Source organism: Rosa rugosa, chromosome 2 (genome assembly GCF_958449725.1).
Source record: "Rosa rugosa chromosome 2, drRosRugo1.1, whole genome shotgun sequence".
Classification (NCBI taxonomy): domain Eukaryota; kingdom Viridiplantae; phylum Streptophyta; class Magnoliopsida; order Rosales; family Rosaceae; genus Rosa; species Rosa rugosa.
Window position 1 is genome coordinate 28,460,195 of NC_084821.1, and position 6,312 is coordinate 28,466,506.

Sequence of the window (6,312 nt, forward strand, 5' to 3'; positions counted from 1 at the left end):
TTTTGATAAGCTGTTCAGGTACCTTAATAACTAATGAGCTACGTACATCTTTTTATTAATTTTGGCGGAGCAGTGTTGATTTGCAGTTGATGTATTCCATTAGGGTAACTGGGAATGACAAAAGGAACCAAAAAAGTTAACATTCTTTCTGATTTATGTACATGTAAATTATTGTCAGTGAAACACGTTTTCATTAACGTAGGTACAATTGGTTGCATGCAGACGAAAAATGATGTGATTTCAGGAACAATCTTTCTGGGCATCCGAATGTACATTCAAGAGATGGATAATGAAAAATCAAGTAGCCAGAATTGCACCGCATTGGTGTTGCTGAATAGTAGACTTGCTGCGAGTTACAAGTCAGTGCAGGAGATGTTGATCGAAACAAACAAGTCTTGGGGAAATCCAATTGTGTTCTTGCCCGTCTCGGTGCCCAAGTCAAGTGAAGTTACAAAGCCACTGGATTTTGTGTGGGAAGCACATAATATAATCAAGTGACAGAGAAACTCTTCATCTTGGTACCTCACCACTAGGCTCTTGGATATTTTGAAGAAATTTAGAGGCCTTGAGGTAATTAATTATTAACAATATAATTATTTATTCTTAGCGCTTTAATAAATCCTCCATTATCCATTCAGTAACTGACAATACCTGCCCCAGGTGGCCCTGCGCCCCACCTTAGGAGTAACTCTACTGAAAATTTGGCACCGCTCCCCCTAAAAATGGACTACCCAAAACCTGTAGAAAACCTATTTACACTTCTAAAAAACCATCCTTATTCTCCTAGAGCCACCCTGCTCCCCAAATCACAACATCTCCCATTTCACAAGTACATGTCTCAACTTAATAACATCGATCAATCCCTTAAGTTATCAGAGCAATTCTAATACAAAAGATAAAGGGAAAATTTCACAAACAGTACACCAAGTAAATGCCACTAATAATTCTGATACATAAAGTTCCAAACCAAGCATTTCGGTACAAGAAATCTAAAACTCGACCCACTATCAGTACACGACGTCAATGACACCGTTAATTTGACACCAAAATGTCCATTATGCCCTCAGTTCTTTTTTTTTTTTTTAATAATTTTTTTTTGGGAAAATTTCGCAAACAATACATCAAGTAAAGGCCACTAATAATTCTTATACATAAAGTTCCAAACCAATCATTTCGGTACACGAAATCTGAAACTCGACCCACTATCAGTACACGACGTCAATGACGCCCTTAATTTGACACCAAAATGTCTATCATGCCCTCAATTTTTTTTTTTCTCTTCTTTTTTTTTTCCTTCGTTTTTATCTCTTTCTTCTTCCTTCTTCCAGCTCCACGAAACCCACCTCTATTCTTCATGTGAGAAGAAGCCCGAGAAAGAAGCACCAAGGCCTGGGCTTACCAGAGAGAAGCAAGAGAAACTAGAAATATCAAATTGACCAAAAAGAAAAGGCTTTAGTTCTAATTGACCAAAAATCTAATTTTGTTTCATCCTCTCCTATGCAAAAACAAGCTTACAACTAGATTAAAACTTAAAAGTACATAGCAAGATTGTTGTTGTGATGAAACAAGTAGAAAATTTGTTGTAGAGATTAAGAAAGAAGAAGAGAAGATGAATTAGAATAGACAACAATGAGGAAGAGCCCAGCCCGGAGAGCTTTGTACTTCTTCAATAATTAATTTTTCTTTTATTTTCTATTAAAAACTAAAACTGATATATATTAACTTGACGGTGTTAACACTATTAAATTTAATAGACAGATGTGACAATATGAGAGCTGTGACAGAATAGGGATAGGTTTAATAGGGACAGCTCATTTTCTTTCGGGATACGCAAGCCGTAACTTACACCTCTTGTGCATTGCTGGCGGAACGCTGTCCACACTCTTGGATGATAGTGGGGTATTCGGTAATTTCAGCAGACGGAGGTCGGTCATAGACGGTTTGAACTTGGAATCCCAAAAAAAAAAAAAAACTTATTATTTATCCTCTTATTATTATTGTTACTATTTCTTTTTGGCAGAGTGTTACCTCTATCCAGAATTCCAGATACTGCTTCAGCTTGTTCTTGTTCTTCTTCATCACCAATGACCCTAACAATATCCTTTACACTTTAACCGCATACAACATGAAACAAGCTACTATCTTTTATCTTTTCCTCTTTCAAATTAGTAGGCTTGAAGCTTTCTGGGCTTTGAAGAAAGTCAATGTCATTAGATCGAGCATGATTACGTACATAGGCTATTCAGAATTGATAACATCCTCATCGTTTTCAGGATTATACAGACTAATTGATCAAGTCCTTTAATAGCTGGGAGTGTTTGAATTTTATTTTATTTTTATTTTTTTTTCTGTCCTGCTCTCATGCATAAATCGTTAGTTAATGAATCCCAGGATTTGAAATTTTTTCAAAGCTTGGCATCGTTCTCGAGATGAAGGCAAACAATAGATAAAATGTTTGAATTTCAGATCTGGTTATTCTTCAAGAAGAAGACCTTGATCGAATTCATTGCTTGAAGAAGCTCTCGTGACGTCGGTGAGAGAGAAAAATTCTTCTTTCGGGTATTTGCCGTATTTGCGAGTTTTAAGGCTGGCCAACAATTTGACGTTTGGGAAACACCACGGGAGTTGTGATGATTCAATCCAAAATTGTAGAAAAATTATATGAAAGAGATTATATGAAGGATTGTACTGCAGTTCCTATTCTTCTGCAGTTGTTTATGAAAGAGCGGTGAAGTGTTTATTGTGGGTACTTCAGACTTATCAAAAAATTTATTCCAAAAAAAAAAAAAAAAAAGACTTATCAAAAAATTTGATGCCGTTAGAGGTTGGAAGTTACAACCTGCGTATTCTAGCTGCCTCCGGCATTTATACCCTCTGAGTAATAATATTCTAGCTTGAGAAATCAAGAAAGATCAACATATATTAATGGATCCTACGAACTATCGTTCTCAGGCTTTAGGCAGTGGTTCTTATCAATAGCCATCATCTCTGATCAATCCCCTCTCTTTCAGGTAAGTAGTCTTCTGCCCTTTATTCAGGTACCTGTTTCACACGTTTATTTTTAGAAAAATGGATGTTTGAACAAAGAAGCTGTTCAGGTACTTGGTTGTTCAAACATCCATTTTTGATAAGTTGTTCAGGTACCTTAATAACTAATGAGCTACGTACATCTTTTTATTAATTTTGGCGGAGCAGTGTTGATTTGCAGTTGATGTATTCCATTAGGGTAACTGGGAAAGACAAAAGGAACCAAAAAAGTTAACATTCTTTCTGATTTATGTACATGTAAATTATTGTCAGTGAAACACGTTTTAATTAACGTAGGTACAATTGGTTGCATGCAGACGATAAATGATGTGATTTCAGGAACAATCTTTCTGGGCATCCGAATGTACATTCAAGAGATGGATAATGAAAAATCAAGTAGCCAGAATTGCACCGCATTGGTGTTGCTGAATAGTAGACTTGCTGCGAGTTACAAGTCAGTGCAGGAGATGTTGATCGAAACAAACAAGTCTTGGGGAAATCCAATTGTGTTCTTGCCCGTCTCGGTGCCCAAGTCAAGTGAAGTTACAAAGCCACTGGATTTTGTGTGGGAAGCACATAATATAATCAAGAGACAGAGAAACTCTTCATCTTGGTACCTCACCACTAGGCTCTTGGATATTTTGAAGAAATTTAGAGGCCCTGAGGTAATTAATTATTAACAATATAATTATTTATTCTTAGCGCTTTAATAAATCCTCCATTATCCATTCAGTAACTGACAATACCTGCCCCAGATTTCACCTTGAAACCTGAGGTGGCCCTGTGCCCCACCTTAGGAGTAACTCTACTGAAAATTTGGCACCACTCCCCCTTATCGTATGAGAAATTATTTAGCGATCTCGATAAACGTCAGAGTGCTCGAGAATATTTTCAGAAATTTTCATGAAGTGAAATACTCGATTTAAGAGTTGGATGATAAAGTACACAACACGACGAGTTCGTGGAAATTTTCGGGAAATTTTCCGAATAACTGAGCTATTTATAGCGATTTTTCGAAGTTGTAGATTTTAGAAAATAAATTAGAGAATTAGAAAACAAGTGGAGCAATCTTAGCCATCCATTTTCCCCACCGCTTGATCCCAGCCGTCCATTATCACTTGGACACATCTATATACATGGGGAACAGTATGAAGACTCGGGAGAATTCGGGAGAGAGAGAACTAGAGTTCTCCGACCCAGACGCCACCGCGACCCGAGAAGAAACCCGGCCGTCGCGCCACCATCCGGCCACCCCATGACGGCGCATACCCACCATTCCCTTCGCCTCCGCGTTGTCTACGTCCCTGTGGTTCCAGATCTTACATGCAGCGACTACAAGCGGGGATTCGACGACGGAAAGCCTTGGGTCTCCTCCGGCGATTTCTGCAAACTCCGGCGACTCGAGTCACCGACAGAGCCGCTTGTGCTGCACTCCTAGCCCCCAATCGAGAAGTCTGTCGAATTTCTGGTGTGTAAATCATCAGTTCATGACCATTTCCGTCTCGGCAGTGGGGTTCTGGGGACTGAGTTTGGCTCGATTGACGTAGATTTCTGATTACAAAGGTATAATCTCAACCTTGAATCACAGTTTTGTACTTGGAGAAAATCGGTTGTTAACGACCTGAGTTGGTTGGTTAGGCTAGGTTCGGCTTGCTGTGTTCTTCGTTGGAAAGCAGACCTGCAATTCGAGGTTCCTTTTCGATCTAGTCGATCACAAGGTGAGTTGGGTTCTGTTGAAGGTCTGAGAATTTACACTTCTGGAAACTGGGCTGCCTTGTAGCATGCATGCTGTGATGTTGTGTTTGAGAAGAATAAATTGGTAGTTAGTCAGAAGAAATCGAAAGCTATGTTGTGAGCTTGCTGTTTTGTCCATGTTTGCTAAGATTGTAGTTGTTAAATGATTTTGGTGATGGATGTTGTAGTATGTTTCTTATTCTGGTGAAAATGACAAAGCATAAATATGCAGGTATGCGTTTAGTTGAATTGGTTCGGACAATGTGAAAAAGATCAAGTTATGTTTGGGTGTCCTTAGTAATTTGGGCACACCTTGTATGAAGATGGAATCATGTTGGGTGTCCATAATAATTTCGTAATGTGACGAAATTATTAAGTAGAGAAAAGAAATTATATATATATATTGTGTGGGCCTTAATAAATCGGGTGCACTTAATATATATAATTTTGGTCGATATCGTAATTTCAAGTAAGGGTTCGGTAATTTGGGTCAATTATCGAACGAGTCTCGATTGGTCAAACATTGGTCACAGTTAGTCAACTCTTGGTCAAACTAGGAAAAGTTGGTTGTACGATTTGTTGATCGTCGAGATTTCAATTATTAGTTCAATGTGATATTAACGGTCGAAATGTCAGAATCTAGGACTCTAGTTACCCGAGGAACGGAAGGTTCGCGACTCTCGGAGTATGTGATAGGAAGCATCGGAATCCAGGTAGGGATTCAGGACTCTCCTCGGTTAGTGATTTTCTTATATTGTTATTAAATGATGCATGTTAGATGGTATGGTTTGGTTATGTTCAAATGCAACGCATACTAATCAAACCATGTGAGAAATGTGATGGCTTGAGAGCGAAGGGTGGCTCTGACTTCTTTGGGTTCGATCTCCAAAACCTCCGGAGGGTTAGTTACACCGGTCGGACGGTGAGCGATCGCAATGACGACCCGATCCGTGTGTGTAGCTAGGTAGCGGACGCTCTCACTACGCTTACCTGGTGATAAATTAATTTGAGGTAAGGTCGTGTAGTGGGTCTATGGGACCGGCCATCAGGTAATACTTGGATTTGGCGCCATATTTATTAAAGCATCATGCATCGGTTTTTAAGTTATAAAATCTTATAAAGTTTGTCGTTCCTTGGAATCTTTGGTTTAAGCATGTTTTCATACTGGGATCCCAAAGATATATTTGCTGGTTTCAAACCTAGTCGTGGTAGAGTTCCTGTAGAGCAGCGAGGACGAAAGCTCACCCCTACAACAGTGTGGATGCAGGTACTGTGCACTAGTGACGGGACAATAATGGACGGAGCTGGGTGTGCGGAACAAGTTCGGTAAATTTTATCGTTTAGACCTTGTTTTAAATTCTATTTCTTGAACTTCGTATTCCGAGACTTGTTGATAGTTAGCCTTGTGTCAATTTTGGTTGAGTTCTCATTTCCTTGAAGTTCGTACCTCGTGTGCAGGAATTCATTTCAAGTTCTAGACGAATGAAATAACTTTTAGCAACTCAAGGATTTTTCACCTCAAAAATATTTGTAGCTTCCGCTGTGTTTATA

General features: G+C 38.9%; 1 long non-coding RNA gene across 1 annotated transcript; it reads left to right on the forward strand.

The window, feature by feature from the left end:
- The first annotated feature begins 4,095 nt into the window (after nucleotides 1-4,095).
- On the forward strand, nucleotides 4,096-5,010 carry LOC133732907 (uncharacterized). Its single transcript, XR_009857380.1, has 2 exons — nucleotides 4,096-4,590; nucleotides 4,666-5,010. It is a non-coding gene; the product is annotated as an uncharacterized LOC133732907 (long non-coding RNA).
- The last annotated feature ends 1,302 nt before the right edge of the window (nucleotides 5,011-6,312 follow it).